The sequence below is a fragment of the Humulus lupulus genome, chromosome 7, assembly GCF_963169125.1.
Source record: "Humulus lupulus chromosome 7, drHumLupu1.1, whole genome shotgun sequence".
NCBI classification, from domain to species: Eukaryota; Viridiplantae; Streptophyta; class Magnoliopsida; order Rosales; family Cannabaceae; genus Humulus; species Humulus lupulus.
This window is the reverse complement of record NC_084799.1, coordinates 48,045,295-48,071,807: the sequence shown is the minus strand read 5'-3', so window position 1 is coordinate 48,071,807 and position 26,513 is coordinate 48,045,295. Positions and strand designations below refer to the sequence as shown.

Below are 26,513 nucleotides of genomic sequence, written 5' to 3'. Positions count from 1 at the left end.
GTTACAAATTCATCACAAATTTGTAACTCCTAAATATCACCCATTATTGTGTAGATTTGTTGTTACACAATATTGAGATAAATTTCTTAAAGCCATATGAGAAATGGCTGATAGAGATGTGATTTTAACTCTCATATTATGTACGGAAGTTACAAAATCAAGTGGGAATAAGTTGGAACGTTTTGGAAAATACTGAAAAATTTGTTGCTGAACTTGACTGAGAGCCACGACGCCTGGAACAAGCGCCGCGGCCCTAGTGGCTGACAGTTTCATACAATTTCGGTTTTTATCCAATTTTGAACGATTCCAACAGCCAATTAACTCCCAAATATCTATTTTAATTCCATAAAACACCCAATTAATCATTGGTAACAGCCATGGGGGTTGGTGGAATTTGAAATTCAAAGGGTGTCTCTAAACTCTATAAATAGGAGCCTAATGCTCACTTGTAAGATACAACTTTTCTATCCACTAGAGCACTTGGCTAGAAACACCTTGAGGCTTGATTATTCCAGAAAGCATTTCCTATAATCTGTGAGAGATCCCTTAGTGCTTGAGTTAGGGGGAAATAAGCTTTTGGACAAAGGTTTCAAACCTTGTTCAAGTTGATGATCCCCAACACTCTTCACTTTGGTTGTGTGAGTGAGAGTTTATTGTTTTGGCTCTTGTTCTTATTTTCTTCTATTGCTCTTTCTTCTTTTCTTCTTATTCTATTTACTTGTTCTTTTGTTTAAAAGTTGTAATCCTTTTATTTCCTTTGTCCAAACACTTCTAGTTTACTTGTATCTTTTGTAATAGAGTTGTACTTTCTATTTCTATTATCTTACATCTTCTTCTCCTTTTATTTGTATTTTTCAGTTATAGAGTTGTAACACTTTATTTAATCAATCCTTGTCTATTGTAATATTTTGCATAGAGTTGTAATATTATCTTACCATTTCCATTGAGGCAATATTATTTTTTCTAACAATATCATCGTTGTAGATGGGGCAGTCGATGGACCTACAGCGACCACATGTCGTCGTTGTAGGAGTTTTTGAAATTCAAAATTTCAAATTTTGCAACCACCTATAGCGACCATTTAAATTTTTATCTTGGGATCCCATGTACGATTTTAAACATTTTAATGAAATGTTCATTCCTTTTGACCAAAATTTTTAACCCTAATTCGTTAATCACTTTTAGTTAAACATTTATGGCCAAATGACTTGATTAGCAAGTCTTGCACTATTTAAAGTACACAATGTAGCGATCTTGGCTATGCAAGGTGTCATAATAGTGGTAAAGTCACAAGGAGGAATAATACCCGGCTCGGGATGAGCCAATGGGTATTTTGGTAATTTATTGATTTATCAGGACTCATTGGAGTATGAGTCGTATTCTAGTAAAAATAATGATATTTTTTATTTGGCGTAATTAATTGGGATTTATAAGTGTAATTGGAGATTTAATGGGATTAGAGTGTTTAATGACCCTTTTACCCTAATGGGCTTTGAGAGGAAAGTTTGGAAGTGGGGGCATTTAGGTCTTTTGGACCATTTGGCTAGTAAGCCCAAGCTGAGTTGATTAACTCATAAAAGAAAAACTCACTCCCTCTCTTTCTCTCGTTACTCTCTCTCTCTTTTCCTTAAGTGCTACTCTTCGTCTTTTGAAGACTTTGCCTTGGAGGATCAAAAGTAAAGAAATCTTAGTGGGGTTTGGAAGTTTCTATTAAGGATTAGGGAGCAGCCAAGGCTAGGAATCCAGTGGAGAATTCAAGTTCTTAAGCCTTTAAGTGTCTTTTTGTGTTTTTTGAGAAAGCCTTTAGTGTTGTTTTAGTGAGTTTTGAAGGTTAATTATTCTTGTTCTGTCTTGCTGGGAAAATTTTGATGGTTGAACTTGGTTAAAACTGTATGTTGGGGAGAATTTGGAGGAGCTGTAATTTTTGAAAATCACAAGTTTTCTAGGTTCATAGGGTAGTGTTGCAGGGCTGTTCTAGAGCGCCGCGGCCGGCATGAACACAGAAGAGATTGGGGTACCTTGATGGGTTGCACCGTAGTGCAAGTGCAGGGGATTTTTGGGTTAGGTTCTCTGCCTAGTAAGGCGCCACAACTCTTTTTGTGGGGGCGTCGTAGGTCAAATGAGAATTTTTTTAAAAAAAATCAGGTTTTGGGTTGTGGGAACCCAAACCTGAGGGCTCGAGAATGGTTCTACTGCTCGGTTTAGTAGAATTCAAGGTCTCGGAGGGTAGGACTTTGTCCGAAAGCCTTTATTGGTTCGTTTCTCGATGGTTATTCCTTGTTATGGTTGTGACTAGGGTGTACCGTTGGGCTCAAGGGGAAAGGATCGCACTCAGGGTCGCCAAACTAAATTGTCCAGGACTTGAGGTATGAAAACTACACCTGAACTGAGTTCAGGGCTTGAGCCCCGGTTATTGGACATGGTTATAACCATGCTTGTAATGTTTGATTAAATATGAATCAATTGCATTGTGCCTACTTGTATTAAGTAATAGATGCTTTCTGTTTGTATCTGATTAAGAAGCTCGGTTTATAAGTTGTGGTTGACATTAGTGTGCGGAACACAAGCCATAATGACAGGACCAATATAAAAGCTCGGCTTATAAGCCATGGTCGACATTAGCGTGCGGAATGCATGCCATAATGGTAGGGCCAATATCAAAGCTCGGCTTATAAGTCGTTGTTAGCATTAGCATGCGAAATGCAGGCCGTAATGGTAGGGCCAATATAGATACTGGTCTTCTAAGCCAATGACGACATTAAAATGTAGAATACATGTCATAATGGCAAGGCCAATATAGAAGCTTGGCTTATAAGACGGGGACAACATTAGCATGAAGAATGCAGGCCGTTGTGGCTGGGCCAATATAGAAGCTCAGCTGATAAGCCGTGGTCGGTAATAGCGTGTGGAATGCAGGCTGTTATGGCTGGGCCAACCCGGAAGCGTGATATATGCTTGCACGACTAGATAGATGTTTGGAACATACTGCGATGTGCATATCTGTGTTAAGTGATGTATGCTTACCTATTATATTTGATTGAAAAGCTCGACTTATAAGTCAAGGGAGGCAATAGCATGCTGTTATGCCAACCCAGAAGAATAACATACGTTTGTACGAACCTATGGACGCATGAAATATAAAGTGTGAGGTACGCTTTTGTTGTCTATATTTTCACCCAAGGACACGTGATTACCCGAGTAGGACACGTGCCTCTTTTTTATGAGGCAACGCCCAAACGATATATGATCGGGAGGTCAGTCCCACAATTGGAGGTCATTCTCCTCAGATAGTGAGAGGACGCCGACATCTCTCTTGAGCCATGTCCCGAGAGCTATGAATGTCTTCAAAAGGTTATATCTCGGGGGTGCTTGGTAGTCCACATTTTTCCTTTCCCTTAGTTATATTCCAGGCCGAGGACCTAGTCCTCAAAATCTTAAGGATAAGCCAGGTGTCAGCCAATGCAGATTAGCTGTCTCAGAGGAAGACCTGACAACCTTTTTTGGCTGTTCTGCCTAAAATGTTGTCGATGGTACGACTCGACAACTTTCACTCCCAGTACGCCGCCTGACACGTAAGTACGTACAGCATGCCCTGATAATCCTAGTGGCATGTTCTCCGTAAAGTGGTTACCTTTCTGCAGTGGGCCCCACAAATCTCGCTTGGGTCGTGGTCTCTATTCAATGCAGCCCAATGCATTGAAGTGTATTAACCCCTCAATAATGGGGATAATGTGTATTAATTACTTATGATTAACATTAATGACCCCAGCCTCTATAAATAGGGCTGAGGGTCTCATTGTAATGGGTTGGGTTTTCTTGAGAGAAAACTCCTGGTACTCAGAGCAATCTAAACGCTGCCTGAGAATACACCATTGGAGCTTGCAATGACAAGCTTACAATCCTCTTAATACCAGAGGCTCGTGGACTAGGGTTCTTTTATAACCTGAACCATGTAAAAATCCTTGTGTTCTTACAATTTATTTCTTTAATCTCTCCTATTAAGGTTGATAGCGAAAAAGGCAGTCAACATTTTGGTGCTTTCATTGAGAGCTTGAAGAAATCATTTGAAACACTCATAGCCATGGTGACTACATGAAGAAATGTTACAAATGAGGGCTCCCTCCTACCGGTGTTGAAGGAGGAGAACCCAGTAGGCAACCACCTTAGGATGTATCTGAGATAATGGAGGACTACGATGAATACGCCGAGTATGATGGCAAAGAAAATGGTGCCGACCAAGGGTATTATGAGGATGAATATCATCAGCCCATGGAGGTGAATGAGACACTAGAGGTGGTGGTGCTTCGTGAGCAGGTGGCCACCCAACAACAAAAAAATGATGCTCAAGAAGGTATCATCGTTGCCATTCAGGAGATGGTACTTGCAATGAAGGCCACTCTTGCAACCTAGGGGTTGCGAGTGGACCCCAATGGAAATGTGCCAGCTGGGCACCCAATGGGCATGCCACCTGTGCACCTCGTTGGAGTGCCACCTGTCAACACAACCGGTGTGCCTCCTGAGCACCCAACTGCAGAGGCACGGGATCCGCCAGCCGGGATGCCCACCGAGGACCTAGCAAGAGTTGGAGCCTCAATGCCAGCACGAGACCATGGTAAGGGAAAAGCTGATGATAACCCTGGTTCAAAGCATAAGAGGGCCTGTCAAGAGCCTGAAGGCCACCAAGTTTCGCAACAGGCTGGAAAAGGTAATGAAACAAGGGCCTGAGGACACCGCCAGGCAGTCGACGCTTGTGGAGCTCGGGGCGTTCCCCCCCGATGCGCCCACACAGACCACCCGAGGCCTGGAGCTGGTGTCCCTTCGGGGCCTAAACAGTCCCACACGAATAACGGTCCAGGAATCCACTCGAGGAATACCTTGCAAAATTGAGAACGTGGCATCAGTATCTTGGTAAACGGAAACGAGTCCGATGGAGAGACCGAAGTGGCTCGTCCAGAAGATACTGGTGCATTCCAAGGATAGGCCAAACTGCAATGCTAGTAGGTGCAATAAGGCAAGAGTACGCATGCCTGTTGGAAGAGGCCCATTAGATCTCTGAGATAATCTCAACGCTTGAAGAAGAGATAACCCGGATCAGAGCATCAACCGGGATCGCGACTCCCTCCGTGCGGAGTTAGAAAGTCTGAAGTGGATAATGCTCAGAATGGCTAGGTGGCAAGGCCATGAGTCTGACTTGAAAGATGAAGAGGTAGACCCATGTTCTCCTCACCTTGTTGAGGCCCCGCTACCTCTAGGATTCAAAATGTCATCCATACCATCCTATGATGGTGGTTGGGATCCCAAAGACCACCTGTCCTAGTTCAACAGGTTAATGTCGGTGCATCGTGTCTTTGACGACGCTAAGTGTCATATGTTCCCACTCACCCTGACAGGACTAGCAGATGAATGGTTTAAGAAACTCCGACCAGGGTCCATTTAATCATGGCACTAGTTATTGTAACGACCCAAATTTGCTAATCGAGCTTAGGGGCCTTGATTAGTGTGCCTGGAGGGAAATACGTGATTTAATATGCTAATATGTGGATTTATGTGTATATATGATAATGATTCATGTTTAGATGAGTAAAATGTGCATGTGGGCCCCGTCTGTGTATTAGGGGCATAGGTGTGATAAATGTGATAAATGTTATATATATTTGATATGTCTGTGCAGCACGATCTGAGACAGTCCTGGGGAGCGGGTAGCTAGAAAGTCACAACAGGGTTGAGTTTCGGACTCGGAGCGAGTCGAGGGGTGATTTGGGTACTAGGTGTGTTACGGGATTATCGGGACATGAAAATAAATATTTGGAGATATATTTGAGGATAGAATGTCTAGGCGGGAATATTGGGAAAATTTACCATTTTGCCCTCGGGGACATTTTGGTACCCCGAGCCTTGAGGTAACCACATAGACTTAAGCTGAATAAAACAAAAAGGAAGAATTAATTAGAAGCTTTGGGGAACCGACTTATACCTCCTCATTCAGCTGAGATATCTTTTAACCTATTTTCTCTTTCACTCTCTGAGGCAAACTCAAAGGGAAACTTAACGGAAACTAACTTAAAGCTAAGGGATTTTAGCTGGGGGATCTAAGGGAGCTTGAAGCTTGAAGATTGAAGCATAGGGAACTGGTTTTGAAGCTTAATTCAACAAGAGGTAAGCTCTAATTACTAAGGTTTAGTCTTGAATTTCTGCTGGTTATTGGGGATTGCATGTTAGTCAAGCTTGATCTACTTTTGAGTATTTTAGCTGAGTTTTGGGGTAGGATGCAATGGGGTTTTGGTGCTGTTATTGAGCTGTAATGATTGTGCTGGTTACCTAAGATTTTTAGCTAAGTTTAGGATGAATTGGCTTAAGGAAAGGTGTAGAAAAATGGTGAGAAAATCTGGGTTCGGTGGTGAGGGCTGCGGCCCGTGTGCGCACGCGGCCGAGGGTGGCCAGCAAACTCATGCGCGCTGCAGCGCTTGGTGCGCGCACCGCGGCCCGTGGGTGTTGTAGGGGTGTGCTAGCCTCTGTTTCGAGGCTAGCCGCGGCTCTTGAGGGTGGGGTCGCAGCTCTTAGTGCCAATTTGTGTTTTTAAGGGCATTTGGGCGTGGGAACCCAATGGGTAAGGCTCGGGATGGATTTTATCACCCGGATTGATATAATTCAAGGTCCCGGAGGTTAGAGTTATGACTCGGAGATATTTATTGGACTAGAACTTGATGGATGGATATTGTAAATATTTTGTGACTAGGGTATCAGCGAGGCTCAAGTTAGGGGACTGTGCTCAGGACATCGGTGCTCGGAGAGCTCGGGACTCAGGTCAGAAAACCCTTGTTCCCATAGAGCTTGTGTGCAGGGCTGAGCCCAATGTGTTTGAATAGAATTGATATGCAGGGCCGAGCCCAAAATGTTAGAACTGCGAGGCGTAGCCCTTAACTGATTATGCTAGAATTCTGTACTTGCTTGTTATACTGTGAATGTTAGTATGTGAATGATCGGCAAGAGCCGGGAACGATGTAGGCCGAGAACGACGAAGGGCCGGGAACGGAATTGGGCACGTTGAGTGCAAGACCGAGAATGGCAAAGGGCCGAGAGCAGCGTTGAGCACGTGGAGTGCGAGTTGCTAGGGCGAGTCGCTAAAAGGATACCTGGGATATCCTCACGGCGTGGTCCGCGAACCCAGGGCTTGGTAAACGCCTGGGACGGCTAGGCCGTATGTGTTTAGCCCATTGGTGACCTGTCTATATGCTTGATATATGTGTTGCATATGTTTTTTGTTTGTGGGTTTTCTTGCTGGGCTTCGGCTCACAGATGCTCTGTGGTGCAGGTAAGGGTAAGGAAAAGATCAACCAACCATGAGTACAGCAGGCGTGAGGCGGCGTGTACATGTTTGGCCAGCCTGGCTGCCACAGCCAGAGGGTTTTGGGAGATGCTTGTAAATGAACTTAGATTTTTTCATTTAGCCGACTTGGTTCTATTTTATGTTGTAAGAATTTCTAAACTGTATTTTGGGATCCCAAGTGTAAAACTTTTATGATTTTATATGGAAATTGTTATTTCTAAAGATTTTGTTTTGTTTATGGCTTAATTACACTGTTTGACCTAAAACCTCGATTAGCGAGTTGAAAGCACGTTTTTAAACTCACTTGGTAACGTCTCTAAGGAAGTAGGGCGTTACAATTATCATCCGCCTTCTGAAGACAATGCATAGGATTTCAGAAGGTAAGTGTAATGACCTAAAAATGCTAATAGGGTTTAGTGCCCTGATTAGCATGCCAGGAGGGTATAATTGGATATTTATGAGATTATGTTATTTAAATGCGTGACTACGTGGCATGCATGACTTATATGATGATGTGATTATACTATATGCATGTTTATGAGCACTAGATATGCATGTGGGCCCTCTATTGTTTATAAGGGCATAAATGTGATTGTGATAAATAGTTGAGACCACATTATTATGTGGATATATATATATTGCAGTACACGGCTCGAGACGATCCTAGTGAGCGAATTAGCGAAATAGTCACAGCAGGGTTTAATACCCTGCTCGAAGTGAGCCTAGGGGTATTTTAGGAACCTAGAATATATTTTGGGGTTTATTGAGTAATGGATAAGTATTTGGTAATTAGTTCGGCACGACGGGATTAATTGGAAATTGGTAGGATGACTCGAGGATTAGCGGGAAACGGGGGGCAGAATGACCATTTTACCCCTAGAGATAACTAGAGGGCTATGGAAAAACTTAGGGGCAATTTGGTCTTTGTTTAAGCAAGGAATAATTCAGAACTCTTAGCGAAACACCAGAATGTAATGGAACACATTTGATATCTCTCACTCTTCCACATACACGTTTCTTTTCCTCTCTCTAGAACTAAGGGGGACCTCTGAATTTTGAAGGAGAAGCTAAGGGAACAAGCTGGAAATTTAGCTAAGTTTGGATTGAGAAGAAACTAAGGAGTTAAGGCTAGAAGTGGACAGAGTCTAGCTGGGGGATTCAAGTTATCAATTCATGTAAAATCCTAACCTATGATTATTGAATTCTGTTGAAATGATGATGAGCTTAGAGCGTGCATGAGATTGATTTTTAAGGCTGATCTTGGGTGTTAGGGAGAGTACGAATTGCTTATAAAGATTGGATATGATGTTTAGGTTACTGAACCCAACTCGGCCTAAGCGAGCTAGGATCAGCTATATAATCAGAGGGCTCAACCTAAGGGCATCAACACCTGAACTATTGTATTACTGATTGAGATGTATGCTTGAAAATACATGTTTACCATTGTTTAGCCTAATGCTTGTACTCTGTTGAATAATTGAATCAATTGGATTAAATTTGATTGAATGCTACTACTATTATATATGTTTGTTGTTTATGGTTTTCTTGTTGGGCCTTGGCTCATGGGTGCTACGTGGTGCAGGTAAAGGCAAAGGGAAACTAGACCAACCATGAGTTGGAGAGCTCTGGGGGCAGAGTGTAAATCATTAGCTGCTCGATCGCCACAGCCGAGGAAAAGTTTCAGAAATAGAGCTTTAAATTGTATTTTTCCGTTAGACTTGCTTTTGTTGTATCGGCTTTTGAGAGTTGTATTTACCACATAAACCCTGTTTTGGGATCCCATGTATTAAACATTTGTTTGAATGAAAATTAACCGTGTATGATCAAAATCTTTTAACTCTAACCTGTTAGTTGACTTTAGGATCACATTTATGTTCAAACGACTTGACTAGCATGTCTTGTACTATTTTAAGAATATAGAGTGTAATGGTCTGGATTATCCAGGGCATTACAGTAAGCTTTGAGGTCAACACATTGGCCAACATCAAGCAAGGTCCTTTCAAGACCCTCAAAGCCTACATCACACGCTTCAAAGAAGAAGTGGCGAGAACCAAGAGGGTCGATGATGGCCAATAGTTGATGGCATCGCAGGCTAGCATACGTGTCGGATCCCCACTCTGGGATGATCTCCAGAAAAGGGGATGCCGGCGTCACAACGAATTCATTCGTGAAGCACAAGAATACATCAACTAGGAGGATTCCCAAATCGGGGCATTCAGAGCGTCCGCCCTTTTCCCTGCATCGGTCGCACCTGGACCCGTGGCCTCGGGAATCCAATACTCCCCCTATGTTCACATCCAACAGGGCTCGGTGGGAGCCCAACCCAGCTAGAGCGCCATCCCTTCCGGTTACAGCGCATTGTCTGCTCTTGGATTTGGTATGGCTCCGGCAAGGTTCGGGGCAGCGCCCACGGGATACAGTGCTTTTAAGCCTGCATTCAGTGCTGGAGTTTTCGCCCCATTCCAGCCAGCTGAATCCAGTAGAGCTCCTAATGGCACAAGGCATGGAGGGAAGGGTAAGGGCCGCAAACCCAGAGGGAGCAGAACCACACAACCCAAGACGGGAATCACATTAGGAAAGAAGTACATCTCATAGTATTCTGAGTTCACTAACTTGGTGGACTCGCAAGAGAACATATTCGTGGCCACGACACAACACGTTCATTACAGGAAGCCGCATCCCATCTGAAGAGACAGGGATAGGCGAGACCCTAGCAAATTTTGTTGTTTCCACTACAACATAGGGTACCACACCAATGAGTGTCCTCAAATCAAGGATGAGATTGAGAATCTCATCAAGTTGGGGCACCTCCATCAATATGCTAAGGGTGTAGTGCATCAAGTATAGCCTCTCGTGGCAGGACCGGTTGTCCCACCTGGCGCACCACAGGCCCCAGCAGTGGCTCCTGTAGTTCCCCAAAATCCAGTGGCCCAAGGACCTCCACCAGTGAACGGGCGGGTAGGAACCATCTCAGGAGGACCACACTTGGGGGGCACCTCACGAAGCTCGCAAAACAGGTATGTGCGAGCTTTGAACCACGATGATGAGGTAATGGCTTTGGCCCAGCTACCTGCCTAAATGCTGCGAATGACTGACCAAGTCATAACATTCTCCGAAGAAGATGCTCGGAGAGTACATTTCCCCCATCACAATCGATTGGTGATTGAGCGTCAAATCTCCAACAAAATAATTGTGCGGATTCTAGTAGACAATTGGAGTTTGGTGAATATTTTATTTAAGTCAGCCTTCAAGAAGATAAGGTTGACTACGGCAGACTTATCCCCATGCGCCTCGACACTCTATGGATTCTCGGGAGAAGCCCTCCTCCCAATGGGGCAGATAAAGCTCCCTATGATGCTTGGAGAGGTACCACACCAAGCCTTCAAATACTGCACCTTCGTAGTGGTAGACTGTCCCCCAGCGTACAACGCCATTTTGGGGCAACCAGCATTGGTGGAGCATGGGGTCGTCACCTCCATCCATCATATGTGCATGAAATTCCCCACGGATGCAAGTATTGACACAGTCCGTGGTGATAAAAAAGAGGCGAGACAGTGCTACAATGTCTCCCTCAAGGCTCCCGTGATGATGGTAAGGGAGAAAGGTCCCGAGAATTTTGAGGCCTCAGAGGTACAAGCTATGCAAGAGTCAGGGCCTGACGAGTTAGACCCAAGGGTTTAAGAGGAGAGTTGCATTGAACAAATAGAAGAGGTGGATGAGGTAGTTCTTGATACCTCCACCCCGACAGCAAAGTAAAAGTCGGGGGAGCTTGAAAACAGAAGTCTGCGAGGCATTGGTGGTTTTCCTCCTAGAAAAACAAGACTTCTTCGCGTGGTCACTTTCCGAAATGATTGGAATTGGTTCGAATATCATATGCCATGCCTTGAATGTAGACCCCAGCTTTGCTCCCATCCAACAGAAGCAACAGACGTTTTACCAAAGTCGGAAAAAGGCCCTTAAGGCCGAAGTGGACAAGCTCCTCTCCAATGGGTTTATCCGAGAAGCCCAATATCCCAGGTGGCTATCAAACCTTGTCCTCATGCCAAAGCCGAATGGCACTTGGAGGACATGCATCGATTTTTTGGACCTTAAAAAGTCCTGACCGAAGGACTATTTTTCGCTCCCCAAGATAGACCAAATGGTTGATGCCACCTCCAGTTATGAGTTGTTGACGTTCATGGATGCATATTCGGGATATAACCAAATATCCATGCACATCGTCGATCAGGCACACACTAGCTTTTGAACTGACAAAGGTGTCTATTGTTACATTGTGATGCCTTTCGGGTTGAAGAATGCTAGCGCCACCTACCAAGGGCTGGTTAACAAGTTGTTCAAAAACTATTTGGGGTGGAACATGGAGGTCTATGTGGACGATATATTGGTTAAGTTCCAGACCGCCCCCGATCACGTAGGCGACCTGGTTGAGGTCTTCGCGGTGCTTCGTCGATTCGAGATGAAGCTCAACCCCCAAAATTGCACCTTTGGGGTTGCCTCTAATAAATTCCTAGGCTTCATCGTAAGCACTCGAGGGATCAAGGCGAACCCTGAAAAGATCAAGGCTCTAATCGAAATGCCCTCTCCCTAGAAGCATAAAGATGTTCAAAGCCTGATAGGAAGGATCGCAGCTTTGAGCCATTTTGTCTCCAAGGCAACAAACAAGTGCATCCCCTTCTTCAATGTTCTCTGAGGAAGTCAGAGGTTTGAATGGACAAAAGAATGCGAACGGGCATTCCAACAGCTTAAGGCACACATGGAAAATCCTCCGATTCTATCCAAGCCAGTGGACGGAGAACCTCTTCTGCTCTACATGGCTATTTCAGAAGACGCCATCATTGTTGTGTTGGTAAGGGAAGAAAGGCGCGTTCTGTTAGGAAAATATTTGTTGTATCAATGGAAATGGTAAGATTAGTTACAACTTTATACAAAATTATACAAATAAACAAGATTGATTAAATAGTGTTACAACTCTGACTGAAAAAACACAAATAAATAAGACAAGAATTAGAAGAAGAGAGTGGAGAAATACAACTCTAAACAAAAGATACAAATAAAGTAAAAGTGTTTGTAACAAAAGAAATGAAGGGAATACAACTCTAAACAAAAGTTACAAGTAAATAGAAAAGAAGAATAAGAAGATGAAAAGCAATAGTAGAAAATGTAAGAACAAGAACAAAACAAGAAACTCTCACTCACACAACCAAAGTGAAGAGTGTTGGGGAACACCAACTTGAACAAGGTTTGAAACCTTTGTCCAAAAGCTTATTTCCCCCTAACTCAAGCACTAAGGGAACTCTCACAATTTTTTGGAAATAGCTTTCTGGAATTATCAAGCCTCTAGGTGTTTTCTAGCCAGGTGCTCTAATGGATAGAAAAATTGTGTCAAACAAGTGAGCAATAGGCTCCTATTTATAGAGTTTAGAGACACCGTTTGAATTTCAAATTCCACCAACCCCCATGGTTGTTACCAATGATTAATTGGATATTTATGGAATTAGAAATGAGATTTGAGATTTATCTGTGTTTTCGAAGTTGTTCAAAAGAGTTGGAAAAAACTAAAATTTGGCCAGACAACATCTGTGGCCGCGACCACTGGTCTCTGTTCCCTAGGCTGCGGCCACCAACATCCCTGGTTGCGGCCACTGACCTTTTTTAGCACATAAAAATGTGATGTTTTTCCAAACAGCTCCTAACCATTCCCAATTGATTTTGTAACCCCCAAAACACATTATTGGGATTAAAATCATATCTCTAACAGCCATTTCACATATGGCTTTAAGAAATTCAACTCAAATTGTGTAACAACAAATCTACACAATAAAGGGCAATATTTTGAAGTTACAAATTTGTAACTGAATTTGTAACACCATATATGTTACATATTTGGATATTCACCTATATCTAAATATTGTAACTCTCTATTATATGTTACAATATGTGACACTCTTTGTCACATTTATTTAATCTAAAAAATTATATTATAAAATAATATAACATGTTCAGCACCCCGTCTATTATGTCAGCAAAAGACTCCTCAGGGCAGAATCTAGGTACTCGCTGACGGAGAAGTTAACCTTTTGCCTAATGGTTGCCACTCGGAAACTAAGACTCTACTTCCGGGCGCATCCAATTAAAGTCCTCACAAACCACCCACTCAGACAAGTCCTTCAGAAGCCTGAGTCATCAGCAAGGCTCTTGAAGTGGTCGGTGGAGTTGATTCAGTTTAACATCACCTACCACCTGAGGACTGCCATAAAAGATCAAGCACTTGCCGATTTCATCACGTAGTGCACCAGGAATCAGGAGGGAACCAAGTTCACACCAGTGGTCGGACCAGCATGGAAGTTATTCGTGGATGGGTCTTCAAACGAGAATGGAATTGGGACGGGACTTATTTTGGTTTTCCTCGAAGGACATAGGGTGCATAGTGCCCTCCGCTTTGGGTTTAGTGCCTCTAATAATGAAATCGATTACAAAGCCTTGATCAGAGGACTCCGCATGGCACTAGAGCTCAAGGCCGAAGGACTTGAAATTTTTAGCGATTCCCAACTCATGGTGAACCAAGTCATTAGAGAATACTAGGCCCGGGGAATAAAGATGGCAGCGTATTTGGCAAGGTTTTAAGAAATGCTACATAAATTCCAAAGTTTCACTATTCGGCAAGTACCACAGGAGCAAAATTCCAACGTGGACACCCTGGCTAAGCTAGCCATGACCAAAGATGTTGAATTAGTCAATGTGGTTCCCAGTGATTACTTGGAGTCTCCGAGTATCTCGGCTCCAGACAAGGTTGAATCAGTACAACCCCAAGATAGGTGGATGGAGCCAATCGTTAAATACCTCATCTCTGGGGAGTTGCCCCAAGATAAGAGGGCAGCTTGGAAGTTGTTGTACCAAGTACCGAGGTACATATTCATGGATAGTAGGCTTTACAGATGAGGCTATTCTTTGCCCTTGCTTTGGTGCGTGTCCAAGCAAGAAGCAAGTTTAATACTACGAGAGGTACACGAGGGTTTCTACAGATATCAGGCTGGAGGGGTAGAGCCTTTCCAAGAAGATCTTAAGACAAGGGTATTTCTGGCCCACCATGAATGGAGACGCGATGGATTACGTCAAGAAATGCAACAAATGCCAGCGCTTCACAAACATCCCCTGAGCACCTCCAAATGAGCTTACTCAGATGACCAGCCCATGGCCTTTTGCTGTCTGGGGCATCGACCTTATAGGGTCCCTGCCTATGGGGAAAGGAGGAGTGAAATATTCCATCATTGACTACTTCACAAAGTGGGTTGAGGCCGAGCCGCTTGCCACAATCACCTCCAAAAAGGCTTTGTATTTCGTCATAAAAAATATCGTTTGCCAGTATGGGCTTCCGAGGAAGATAGTCTCCGACAACGGATTGCAGTTCAACACTGAAGTGTTCATGGACTTCTGTCAACGACATGTTGTCATCAAAAGCTTCTCTTTCGTGGCCCATCCATAGGCCAATGGCCAAGTGGAAGTAGTTAACAAGACACTCAAGTCCATTATGAAGAAAAGGCTGGAGTAGGCAAATGGAGCTTAGCCTGAGGAGCAACCTAGGGCATTGTGGAGCTACCGCACCACTACCCGGACCTCCACCAGCCACTCTCCCTTCTCGATGGCCTATGGGTATGAGGCTATGCTCCTGGCTGAAGCAGTAATCTCCACGCACCGATGAGATACGTATGATCCGACAACGAACCATGCTTTACTTCGAGAGTCCCTGAACATCGTAGAGGAGCTACGCGAAGCTTCTTAGCTACATGTAGCGTCCCACCAGCAGAAGGTGGCCAGATATTTTAACTCCAAAGTGAAAGATAGAAAATTTGGGCTCGGAGATTTGGTGTTGCGAAGAGTCTTCTTAGCCACCCGGGACCCCGGTGCAGGAGTGTTGGGACCCAACTGGGAAGGCCCATACCATGTCGAGAGCGTTGTATGTCCGGGAACATACAAATTAACCTGACTTAATGGGGGGGTTGATTCTTCACGCCTGGAATGTCGAGCATCTTCTCTGGTATTACCAGTGATATGAGCAACAAACATTGTCTATTTCTGTAATACCCCTTGTAGCCTTCGGGCATATGTAATGGAAACCATGTATATAAAACACGGTAAAAAAATTTGTTTGTTTTGCTTATGTTCTTTGTTTTCCTTTATATTATATTAGTGTTGTGTAAGAGCACCCACTCGCCTGGACAACTGACTGCAGACTAGTCTCTGATCACTTGGGGGGCATGGAGTAGGGCAGCACTACACCTCACAAGGAACGACCCAGGAAACTAAACTTGTCAATTTCCAAGAATAAGCCTAACGTCGTAATCCTGAAAATAGAAAGAACTAGGAAACTAATATAGTCTAGCCTATAAGGCAGCTTGTTACAGGCAGAACAAAGCTTAGCACCTAAGAGCTAGATAACCAACGTAGCGCGGGAATAGACTATTTTCACCTCCTGTGGACACCGAGCCCGAGGAGTTATGACCAAGTCTCTTAGTCTCGAGATGCGAACGGAAGGGCGAGAACCCTATGCTTGACCTCAGGAAATCCGTGACATAGGAAGCTTGGCTAGTCGATGTGCGAAGCGCCCTTAGTGTCATTATATCCCATATCTAGAAAAACAAGTATAACAGACTTAAGAGTTTAGGTTACCTCCCGAGGATAGACCAAATCCTAATCTGTGCGATACGAACGGATCCCAGGCGGCCTACGCTTGGGCGTCTCATTAACATCACCTCCTGAGGAGATATGCACTCGAGAGTAGGGTCGAAACCCCCGACCTCTCGAGTAGTGCATACTCGGGGGGCAGGTGTTTTCACATGCCAGGACCCCTGAAAGCTCGAATCTTTGGATTGCAGGGGAATAAAACAATTTGACTTCTTGTTCTCATGACATTCGTGTTACATTGAATTTATAGAACCAAGTGTTTAAAATGGCTTAAGTTCTTGTTCTCGTGACATTCATGTTACGTTGAATTTATAGAACCAAGTGTTTGAAACGGTATGAGTTCTTGTTCTCAAGTCATTCGTGATACGTTGAATTTATAGAATCAAGTGTTTAAAATGGCTTGAGTTCTCGTTCTCGTGACATTAGTGTTACGTTGAATTTATAGAATTAAGTGTTTAAAATAGTATGAGTTCTTGTTCTCGTGGAATTCGTGTTACGCTGAATTTATAGAACCAAGTGTTTAAAATAATTTGAGTTCTTGTTCTCGTGACATTCGTGTTACGGAGAATTTATAGAACCAAGTATTTAAAATGGTATGAGTTCTTGTTCTCGTGACATTCATGTTACGTTGAATTTATAGAACCAAGTGTTTAAAATGGCTAAAGTTCTTATTCTCATGGAATTTGTGTTATGTTGTGCTCAAAACGATTTGAGTTCTTGTTCTCATTACATTCATGTTATGTTGAATTTATAGAACCACTTGTATAAAACAGTTTGAGTACTTATTCGTGTGGCAACTTAGGTTATGCTGAATTCAAAACACAAAATCAAGTGAAAGGAAAAGAGGCATAAATAAACAGGAAAATAAGTACAAGTGTGTTCTGGAACTCGAGCATTAAATGTCTATACCCCTAAAAAGTATGGCGCAGGCCTGTTTCTACTCAAGGAATTACTGGGGGCCTGCGCCTGATGGCACCTCTGTCACCAGCTTGACCACTGGATTGTCATCGGGAATCTAGCCTGTTGCCGAGGCCTCTATTTCTTGAGCCTCGTAGGCAATGTCCGCCTCGAGACGCGCTTCGATATTGGTCCTCATACCAGGATCCTCTGTGAAGGAGAGATCCATGTCCTTTTTGCTCTGCCACTTGATAAAGAGTATGTCCTCAACCATCACGTCGAGGTCTTTGGACAAGTCCCCGTTGGTCTTTTCTAGCTCACCAACACATGTTTCAAGTTCCATTTGGCTTAACCAAAACTCCTCGCGGACTCGGGCCAGTTCCTCCTCCACGGTCCAAGTCCAGACCGCGACATCTTCCAATAACTTGGCAGATGTCTCCTCCAAGGCGGACATCTTTTACCTCTCCATGACCAGTTGACCCTCCACCTCCCGAACGTGGCCCCTGGTGTCCTACACCTCTTTTTGAAGTCGTGAATGATCCTCCAGAGGAACTATAGTCTCTTGGGTTTGAGCAAGCTCCACCTGAACGCGAGCCAGCTCCTCCAGAGTCTTCTTCAGCTCAAGAGATTATGTCAGCAACTTGTCCCCGAGTTATTGGTTTAAAGAAACAACCTATAAATTTAGGATGACTAATCAGCCAAAAAGACAAGATAGTCATCGAACTTAAACAAAAACCAAGACTTACCTAGTGGCAGCGTGACGCTAGATTCCACCAGCGCCACCTCGTTGTCACCACCACAATAGGCGAAGCTACCTGTGATCATCTCGCACAAGGATGTCGTTAATCCCTGCAGGAGTTCCGTGCCGAGTGGTATGGCTCTCTCTTCAATTCTCCCCATGAGGAGAGGTGTAAGTTCTTCGTTGCAAGGGGCAGAGGCTGGTTCCTTCGGCCAGTCTTCGCACATAAACTCTATCTGCAGTCGAACACTCTCGTTGCCTTCACTGATGCGAGCATTGTAGTACTCGGTGACCTCCCTATGTAGACCCGAGCCATCATCATCATAATACTCTGGAAAGATAACCAGTCGGGGATCCTTAGCTTGGCGGGAACTGGGAGGAATTTATTTACTCTTCCCGAAGAACCCCTCTTCTCGGGGGGAGGAGACCTCAAGGTCTACGACCTCACCGATGACTGTTGCGCTTGAGGTAAAGGTCATTGGAGTAGTGGCTGAGGGTGCCAAAACAGAAGGAGGGGGCGGTGGCATGGATGTTATTGCCATCGGGAGGTGGATCTCGGAAGGGCCCGACACCTTTTGGTGCTACGAGCACACCAAATCTGGAAGGCCAATGCTATCTGTACAAATGAAACCCTTTGCTTAGTCACAATAAATGAAAAGAAAACATAACAGGATAATACATGCATAAAAGAAAGGTAAAACTCATCGGGATCCCCACCATGATCAGGCTTCTCGAAATGGAGGAGGGTACTAGCAAATTCACACACGAGACAACCCATCTCTTGTGTCAAATTGATCTCGTACTAACAAAACCAAGACACATACATGGTCGTCAACTCGTCAAGAGGTATGAAGCCAGGAAGGTGCCTTTTTCTCGTCAGGTTGTGAAGGAACACGTCATGAGATCCTAGTAGTCTTGGTACTCTTCTGTAGACCAGCGACGCTCCAGAACTTGGCCACACTCGAGAAGGGAGGGAGAAAATAAGATATGGTCAGGACTAGTTCCCTCCCCTACGCACCTAGCATAATGGAGAATGTTCAGAGATTTACCTTGGTGTGTGGAGGATGATTTGATCCCTGCTTCTAGTTATGCCTCAAGCTCCTCGTCTTCTTTCGCCTCCTCGAAAGCTTTGATGGAAAGATTACTCTTTGCACGCTCCTCGCAAAGATGCTGTTGGTATTGCTGAAGTGCCTTGGCCGCCATGAAGTCAGTGTGTAGCTTTGCTTCTATCCGAGATCTCTTTGAGTCTCAAAATGAAGTAAGGACCACTAGATTTACACTTTTCCTCGCCTGCAGCAGCCCACATTGTCGAAGACGGGCATCGGTGATGAGACGGGGGAGCTCTAGCTCCTTGTCGGGGAGGGAGCCCATCTAGTCCATGAACGGGGTACGATGGTACGGACCTGATTGGGAAAATATCTACAGATATCAGTTATGAACTAGGTGTTATCAGGCTAACTTACGAGGGTTCGATACTTACTGACGGTGGTGAAGCCTAGTAGTAAGGTGGGATTAGTCCTCATTGGGAAGTCATCCACCCAAAAGAACTTATCTTTGTAAGCTCGATCGTGGTGCTCATTGTTGCATGGAGCTTTATAACTTTTCCCCAAAATTGAATGTTTCATCAGGGTGTAGTATCCCCCTTTCTCCCCATTCTTTGAGCATTTCCGAAAACTCTAGTATCTCAGCGGGGGAAGGAGTAGGCCTGTAACGCCCTGGTTACCCCAGAACAGTCACGGTGAACGGTGAATCGAAAATTTGACCCGCTACCCGAGTCATTTGGTTAAAAATGTGCTCTAAATGTGATTAACAGGTTAAGGTGGAAAAACCAATAAAAAGGAAAGGATATTTTTCATTACAAACTGCTCTGCAGAGCTAATCAAAGCATTTACAAGTTGTTCTCAGTACAAAATGGTCATTACTGTTTCAAATTTACAATCCCGCCGACCTAATCGGCAAAAATAGGGTAAACCCCCTAGTTCCTCTGAGAACGCCTTGGCCGCGGTGATCAAGCGGCCGCATATGTACACATCACCACCTAAGCTCTCCACTCAAGGTTGGGTGAGCTTTTCTTTTCCTTTACCTGCACCACATAGCACCCATGAGCCAAGGCCCAGCAAGAAAACACAATATGGCATGATATAATATCAACAATGATCATAATAATCATTCAGGACTATCAGTCCAAAACAGACAGGTGACAGTCGCAAAAGTCACCAAAGTGGGTACAACCCCCTCTAGCCATGTGACGATAGGGTCACAAGAGCTTAACAGATAAGTGAACCTTTCATAGCTTAAACAGGATAGGTGTATGGTGATTAGTCACCAACATAACCTTCCTCATGACTCTAGAGTCATAACTATGGAACATCGTTCCCTAGCCATGTGACAAATAGTCACCTGGGCCCTTGGCCCTGGCTCTAGTAACTAGTCTCAGACTAGCCAAGCGCTTATAAGTTCGTCGACCTTAAGGTCGATCTAGCGTTAATGCCTTAGAGCCATTCAACGCTGATATCGATTAGATCAAATCTTCATTTGGCCTTGCGTTCATGACGCCATGCCATTTCTGACTCTTAGGTCAGTGTCCCTGACTAGTCAGTACATATACAAGTATACAACATTCGCTAGCATTTAATAGGCAATCCATGTCCACATTTATCAACCAACATGCCTCAATCACAATTACGCATGTCAAATATACACAGGGTGTAGTTTTCTTACCTTAGATTCGAGCTAGAAAGATTAAAAGAACGACCCTTGAGAACGATCAACCTTTAGTCCTTTAGCGGTCACCTAATCATAACCAAACACGGGACATCATTAATAATAATGATCAACATAGGTTTCCAAACCAATATCTAGCCTCCGGGACATTAATCCAAACCAATCCAAGTAGTAGGAACACTCACAAGGCCTATAACTAAGTTCCCGGGGTCAAAACATGGAAACGGGGTGAAAACTGGGCAAGGGCTGCGACCCTAGCAACTCTGGACCATTCCCAAACACGTTTTTAACCCTCCAAAGCCTCCAAAATCATACCTAAACATTCCCCAATCATCAAATCAAAGTTCCCAAGCTTCCCAATGCTCCAAAACCCTCAAAACCCAAGGTTCAAATGAACCAAAAACTCAACAATTTACAAAATCTAATTCAAAGCTTAGAAACTCGAAAAACTCAAAACTTAAACTTCGATTACCTTCGATTGGGTTGTTTTTTGTCAAATCCTTCAGTTAAGAAGATTCTAATCTTTTCTAGGATTTCTATTCCTCGATCCTCGCTTGATTTCGACTCCAAAAACTTGAGATTTCTTCGAAAAGGCTCAAACGGTAAAATGAACTGACGAAAAGGAGAACGAGAGGTTTTCTAACGTACGTTCTATCTGATAAGATACTTCAAGCTTAAGTAACCTCAAATAAAACCTAGTGCTCAGAGTCCCAAAAACACCCCAGAGGATATTATAGTCAAAACCTCCGAAATTTCCTCCTGATCTCAAATATTCCCAATTTATCATCAAATAAACATTTCTATTACCCCATAATTGACCCCGTTATGATAAAACCGCTAATCCACTATATAGGACCATCTCATGCCGAATAGCTCGAATATATCTCTATAATAATGGAATCTCATTCACAGATCACATTATGCACCCAAATACACAAATATACCCTTAACGGGCCAAATTATCAAAATATCATAATATTCTAATGTGGACCCACATGCACACATATAACATCATATCATAATATAATTCACATATACATGTATATTATCAATTAATGGCATAATTAAGCAAGTATGGCCCTCCCGACCTACTAATCCCGCCATTAAACCAAATTGGAGAATTTGGGGCATTACAACTATCCCCTCCTTACAGAAATTTCGTCCTCAAAATTTACCTGAACAGCTCGGGATACTGGTTCTGCATATCTTACTCCAGCTCCCAGGTCGCTTCCTCGACCTTGCTGTTCCTCCATAATACCTTAACCAAAGGTATCGTCTTATTCCCGAGGACCTTATCTTTTCTGTCAAGTATCTGAACTGGCTGCTCCTCAATGGAGAGATCTGGCTCAAGCTCCAGATCTTCATAGCTCAAAATATGATTCACATCAGATACATACCTCCGAAGAGTTGATACATGAAACACATTATGCACGGCAGACAACGCCAGAGGCAAAGCCAATCTGTAAGCCACCTGACAAATCCTCTCTAGGATCTCAAATGGACCTACAAATCTGGGGCTCAGCTTGCCCTTCTTCCCAAACCTTCTCACCCCTTTCCATGGCGAGACTCTAAGGAAGACATAGTCTCCCACTTGGAACTCCACGTTCCTGCGCTTGGGATCTGCATAGCTCTTCTGTCTACTTTGATAAGTAAGCATCCGAGCTCTAATCTTCTCAATAGCCTCACTGGTCCTCTGAATTGCCTCAGAACCTAAGTATCTCCTTTCACCTGTTTCATCCCAATGAATGGGAGATCTGCACTTCCTACCATACAACATCTCATAAGGAGCAATTCCAATGGTAGACTGATAACTGTTATTGTAGGAGAATTATATCAAAGGCAGATACTTACTCCAATATCCACCAAAGTCCAGCACACATGCTCGCAGCATGTCTTCCAATATCTGGATCGTCCTCTCAGATTGCCCATCTGTCTGAGGATGATAAGCAGTACTGAACTTCAACTGTGTCCCCATGTCCTTCTGCAAACTTCCCCAAAACTTGGAAGTAAAAGTAGGGTCCCGATCTGACACGATCAACCTAGGCGCCCCATGGAGTCGCACGATCTCTCTCACATAGAGATCTGCATACTGATCAACTGTATAAGTAGTCCTCAGTGGCAGAAAGTGAGCTGACTTGGTGTAGCGATCCACTATCACCCAAATAGAATCATGCTGACCAACAGTCCTGGGTAAGCCCACCACGAAATCCATTGTGATGTCTTCCCACTTCCACACTGGGATATCCAGAGGCTGCAATAACCCTGTCAGCCTCTGATGCTCAACCTTGACCTGTTGGCATGTCAAGCACTTAGCCACATATTCCACTACATCTCTCTTCATCCCTGGCCACCAATACAATGATCTCACATCCTGATACATCTTCGTGGTGCTTGGATGCAAAGAGTACGGTGTAGTATGAGATTCATCCATAATCTCTCGCCTTAAAGCAGTGTCTAATATAACACATATCCGTCCTTTATACCTCAACAAGCCTACCTCAGACACTGTATAATCTCGGGATGCTCCAGCCAGAACATCCTCTCTGATCTTGATCAGCTGTGGATCACTCAGCTGACCTTCCTTGATTCTCTCCAACAGCGTAGACTGTAGCGTAATATTAGCCAACTAGCCCACCAGCAACTCTATACCAGCTCTGGTCATATCATCTGCTAACTCTTTGGCTATCAGCCTCATACCATAAATCTGTCCTGGATCCTTCCGGCTTAAATAATCAGCTACCACGTTGGCTTTTCCTGGATGATACAAAATCTCACAATCGTAATCTTTTACTAACTCCAGCCAACGCCTTTGCCTCATATTCAAGTCTTTATGGGTGAAGAAGTATTTCAGGCTCTTGTGGTCTGTATAGATCTCACACTTCTCTCCATAGAGATAGTGCCTCCATATCTTCAAAGCGAAAACCGCAGCCGCCAACTCTAAATCATGAGTGGGATATCTCTTTTCATACTCCTTCAACTGACGAGAAGCATCAGCAATTACCTTCTCTGATTGCATCAAAACACAGCCCAAACCCTGATGAGAAGCATCACAGTAAATCACAAACTTCTCCCTATCTGTTGGAAGACTCAGAATCAGAGCTGTAATCAACCTCTGCTTCAGTTCCTGGAAGCTGTTCTCACATTTATCTGACCACACAAATTTCTGACTCTTGTGTGTCAGCTCAGTCAATGCAGTAGCCATCTTTGAGAACCCTTCCACGAAACGCCTATAGTAACCTGCCAATCCAAGGAAACTTCTAACCTTCAGAAGCATTCTTTGGCATTAGCCAATCTCTGACCACTTCGATCTTTGCTGGATCCACTTTAATCCCCTCCTTACTGACAATGTGCCCAAGAAAGGATACTTGAGATAACCAAAACTCACATTTCTTGAACTTAGCAAATAGTCTGGGTTCTCTCCGTCTCTGTAGAACCAACCTCAGATGTTGCTCATGCTCTGACTCTGACCGAGAATACACCAGAATATCATCAATAAAGACGATCACAAACTGGTCCAGATAATCCTTGAACACTCTGTTCATCAGATCCATAAACGCAGCAGGAGCATTAGTCAATCCAAATGACATGACTAAAAACTCATAATGCCCATACCTGTTACGAAAAGTAGTCTTCGGTATCTCTCCTTTCTTGACCCTCAACTGATGATAACCAGAACGAAGGTCGATCTTAGAGAATACCTTCTTACCTTGCAACTGATCAAACAGATCATCTATCCTTGGCAAAGGATACTTATTCTTAATTGTTAGCTTATTCAGTTCCCTGTAATCAATTCACATTCTCAGAGAACCATCTTTCTTCTTTACAAACAGAACTGGCGCACCCCAAGGTGAGAAACTAGGTCTGATAAAACCTAAATCCAACAGTTCTTGCAACTGCACTTTTAATTCTTTTAACTCAGCCCGGGTCATTCTGTAAGGCGCTCTAGAAACTAGCTCTATCCCTGGTGCCAGTTCTATAACGAACCCAATTTCTTTATGCGGTGGCAACCCTGACAAATCCTCTGGAAACACATCCAGAAATTCACAAACCAGTCTAGTATCTTCTGGTCTCACTGGCACGACCTGAGTGGTATCAACCACATTGGCCAAGAATCCAATGCAACCTCCTTGCAATAAATCCCTAGCCTTCAATGCATAAACCATAGGGATGCGAGGTCCATGCACAGCACCAACAAACACAAAAGGATCCTCACCCTCAGGCTCAAAGGTGACCATCTTCCTTCTGCAATCAATGGTTGCCCCATACTTTGCCAACCAATCCATACCCAGTATCATATCAAAGTCAGTCATAACCAACTCTATTAAATCCACCGATAACTCTCTGCCCTCTACTGTCACTGGCAAAGATCTGACCCACCTTTTGGATACCACTAACTCTCCGGTGGGTAACAAAGTACTAAACCCCACAGCATAAAAATCACAGGGTCTACACAATCTATCAATAACACTACTAGCAACTAAAGATTGTGTAGCACCAGAATCAATCAAGACATTATAAGGGGTTCCAGTGCTAAGAAGCTGACCTGTAATAACTGAGGGAGAAGCCTCAGCTTCTGCTTGAGTCAATGCGAACACTTGAGCTGGGGCCGAGCTGTCCGCTTTTCTGGGTTCTTCTTTTCTTTCCTTAGGGCGATCCTTTTTAAGATGACTCACTGCTCCACATGAGAAGTAGGCCTTTTCCCTACACTCTCCCAAGTGATGCCTCTTACATCTAGGGCACTCAAGATAAGACTTCCAGGCTTCACTACCACCTATACGACCCATAGAAATACCACGGGGCCGCCTATCAGGACCTAGAACTGGGAAAGTGTCAGGAACCTTCCTCTTCTGATCACTAGGGCCTCCACCCCTACCTGAACCCACAAATGGAGGACCTGGCCTCCTAAATTCCTTTCTGGCTGCACTATCACACCAGATTTTGTTCTCTGCACTCTCAGCTGTGAGTGCCTTCTCAACCACCTGTGCATAGGTAGTAACCCCAGCCACAGTGGTAATACGTACATCTCGGGCTAATCTGGGCTAAATCCCCTGAAGGAATCTCTCCCTCCTGATCCCATCAGTGGGCACCAATTCCATGACAAACTTTGCCAAACGATCAAACTTCAAGGCGTACTCAGTAACTGATAAGTTCCCTTGAAGTAGCCTAATAAACTCCTCAGCCTTCGCCACTCTAATAGCATCATTATAATATTTTTCATTGAATAGAGTCTGAAACTCTTCCCAAGTCAGGGCATTAACATTCTTGGTCTGGGTAATCACTTCCCACCAAATCCGGGCATCCTCCCGAAACATATAGGTGGCACAGTTTGAATAGATAATGAAGGATAGTTTATTTGTGATTCTGCTTGATGTACTCAACACATGAGATCAAGAGAATAGGCCTGAGAATTAGTTCTTTATTTTTCAGGGAGAGAAAACTATCGTTCTATTTTTCACAGAGCGAATTGACTTAGTTTTCTGAGATATCTGAGTTATCTGTATATTTTCTGATTAGTCATACTTAAAAGAAATTATTCAAATTTAAAAAATAAATCTGTAACCAACTTACAATTTACTTTTTAATTAATTAAATATTTTATTTATGAAAATATCCAAAAACTAATTTTTGAATTATCCACTAATTAATTAATTAATTAAATAAAAATCCTATTCTTGAAAAATAGCAGTACACGCCACACACAGTCCATGGACTGTGTGTGCACCTGTAGCGTCCCTATTTTTAGGGATGTTGGTTTTTTCAATTTTTATTTAATTATTTATTCAAACTACTTTGTCAGATAAGGTCTAACAACCTGATAACTAATTCAAATTTGAATTCAAATTTAAATTAAATATATTTTTAACTAATTATCAAATATAATTAATTATTTGAATAAATATTAATCTTTTAAATCAAATCCAATTTGAACTTATCAGATTATTATCTCCTACTCAAATAAAGATATTTAATTAATTTTACTAGTTAATTAAATCCAATATTTTCGAAAATAAATATTTAATTTATTATAATTTCAAAAATTATAATTAATTAATTATTTAATTAAATTTCGAAATTAATTTAATTATTTAATATAATTTCAAAAATTATATAATAATTAAACATTAATTAATTTTGTTAACTACA

General features: G+C 43.2%; 1 pseudogene; it reads left to right on the top strand.

Moving 5' to 3' along the window:
- The first annotated feature begins 4,182 nt into the window (after nt 1-4,182).
- The window catches only part of LOC133791665 (cysteine-rich receptor-like protein kinase 10), a 47,250-nt pseudogene continuing 24,919 nt past the window's right edge, over nt 4,183-26,513 (top strand).